Source organism: Coregonus clupeaformis, chromosome 18 (genome assembly GCF_020615455.1).
Source record: "Coregonus clupeaformis isolate EN_2021a chromosome 18, ASM2061545v1, whole genome shotgun sequence".
NCBI lineage: Eukaryota > Metazoa > Chordata > Actinopteri > Salmoniformes > Salmonidae > Coregonus > Coregonus clupeaformis.
This window is the reverse complement of record NC_059209.1, coordinates 21,260,195-21,262,804: the sequence shown is the minus strand read 5'-3', so window position 1 is coordinate 21,262,804 and position 2,610 is coordinate 21,260,195.

Genomic DNA, 2,610 nt, shown 5'->3' with positions numbered 1-2,610 from the left:
CATCTGTCTCATTTTCTTCCGCTCTCCTTGCGCAACCTCATTCCGCTTTCAGTGCTATTGTAGATTTTACAGTTGTGTCTAGTAGAACATTTCTGCTTCATAGGAAATGGGGTTGTTGCAAGTATACTGAATAAAAATATAAATGCAACAACTTCAAAGATTTGACGGAGTTACAGTTAATATAAGGAAATCAGTAAATTGATCCCACCCATCATGCTGTTTAATCAGATTCTTGATTTGCGACACCTGTCAGGTGGGTGGATTATCTTGGCAAAGGAGAAATGCTCACTAATAGGGATGTAAACAGATTTGTGCACAGAATTTGAGAGAAATAAGGTTTTTGTGCATATGGAAAATGTCTGGGATTTTTTATTTCAGCTCATGAAACATGGGACCAACACTTTATATGTTGTGTTTATATTTTTGTTCAGTGTAGTTCCTTTCCACAGAGAGCCTCTACTTCCTAAAGCGGCTGAAGAAATTAGGCATGCCACCCCGGGTCCTGTCCAAATACTACCACTGCACCATCAAGAGCGTTCTGACCGGTTGCATCACGGCCTGGTACGGGAATTGCTCTATCCACGACCTCAAGGCCCTCCAGCAGGTGGTGAAGACTGACCAGTACATCACTGGGGCCGTGTTCACACCCATCAAGGACATCTACTTGAAACGGTGCCTGAGGAAGTCCTACAGCATCATCAAGGACCCCACACACACCCCAGCTTCACCGTAGGGATGGTGCTAGGTTTCCGCCAGACGTGACGCTTGGCATTCAGGCCAAAGAGTTAAATCTTGGTTTCATCAGACCAGATAATGTTGTTTCTCATGGTCTGAGTGTCCTTTAGGTGCCTATTGGCAAACTCCAAGCAGGCTGTCATGTGCCTTTTACTGAGGAGTGGCTTCCGTCTGGCCACTCTACCATAAAAGCCTGTTTGGTGGTGCTGCAGAGATGGTTGTCCTTCTCGAAGGTTCTCCCATCTCTACAGAGGAACTCTGGAGTTCTGTCAGAGGGACCATCGGATTCTTGGTCACCTCCCTGACCAAGGCCCTTTGTCACGAGAATTTCTATCTCTTAATTAAACTCAAGCTTGAATAATTCCCAGAGGTTGTAATGCTCTGGTTTTAATCATGAATTAAACAAGGTCCACAACCAGCAATAATCATCTGTATGTTTATTCATGAGAGCTCTAGAGCCAAAAAATACACACAGCCTTTTATATCCCTTCACACAAAGGAACTTTGCTCCGCCCACCTTTAGGCGGCCTGTACATTTCCACAGTATAGAATGATTAACCAGTTTCCCCTCCCTCATGGAATGTTTGTCTCAGCAGTTTCTAACTCCCCCCGCCTCGGTTAGTGGGTTTATACTACATTATAACTCTAACACAGTTCATACATTTATACCGTATTTGGGATGAAATCCTTTAGTCATTATTTTAAAAATACAAATTCATCTATCACCCTTCTCCCCCGATTGCTCAGTTTGGCCGAGCAGCCAGCTCTAGGAAGAGTCTTGGTGGTTCCAAACTTCTTCCATTTAAGAATGATGGAAGCCACTGTGTTCTTGGGGACCTTCAATGCTGCAGAAATGTTTTGGTACCCTTCCCCAGATCTGTGCATCGACACAATCCTGTCTCGGCGCTCTACGGACAATTCCTTCGACCTCATCGCTTGGTTTTTGCCCTGACATGCAGTGTCAACTGTGGGACCTTATATAGACAGGTGTGTGCCTTTCCAAATCCAGTTGTAGAAACATCTCAAGGATGATCAATGGAAATAGGATGCACCTGAGCTCAATTTCGAGTCTCATAGCAAAGGGTCTGAATACTTATGTAAATAAGGTATTTGTTGTTTTCGCTTGGTCATTATTGGGTATTGTGGCGCAGTGGTCTAAGGCACTGCATCATAGTGCTAGCTGTGCCACTAGAGATCCTGGTTCATATCCAGGCTCTGTCGTAGCCGGCCGCGACCGGGAGACCCATGGGCCGGCGCACTATTGGCCCAGCGTCGTCCAGGGTAGGGGAGGGAATGGCCGGCAGGGATGTAGCTCAGTTGGTAGAGCATGGTGTTTGCAACGCCAGGGTTGTGGGTTCGATTCCCACGGGGGGCCAGTATGAAAAATTAAAAAATAATGTATGCACTCACTAACTGTAAGTCGCTCTGGATAAGAGCGTCTGCTAAATGACTAAAATGTAAAAAATTTAAATGTAGTTATAATAAGGCTGTAACGTAACAAAATGTGGAAAAAGTCAAGGGGTCTGAATGCTTTCCGAATGCACTGTATTTTTATCCAAGAGAGCATACAGCTAGCTAAATCCATGGGCTTTTATGTTTTTCTGTTGTGCATAATGTGCAGTAGCCTATATATCATATACATTTACATCATTTAGCAGACGCTCTTATCCAGAGCGACTTACAAATTGGTGCATTCACCTTATGATAACCAGTGGGACAACCACTTTACAATGTATTATTATCAAATGTTAAATTTTTAGAGTATATTTTTAATTTTCATTTGTTTTATATATATTTAAAAACAATGTTTTTTTTTTTTTTTTTTTTGGGGGGTGGGGGTAGGGGGGGTAAAATGATTACTTTTATACTATCCCA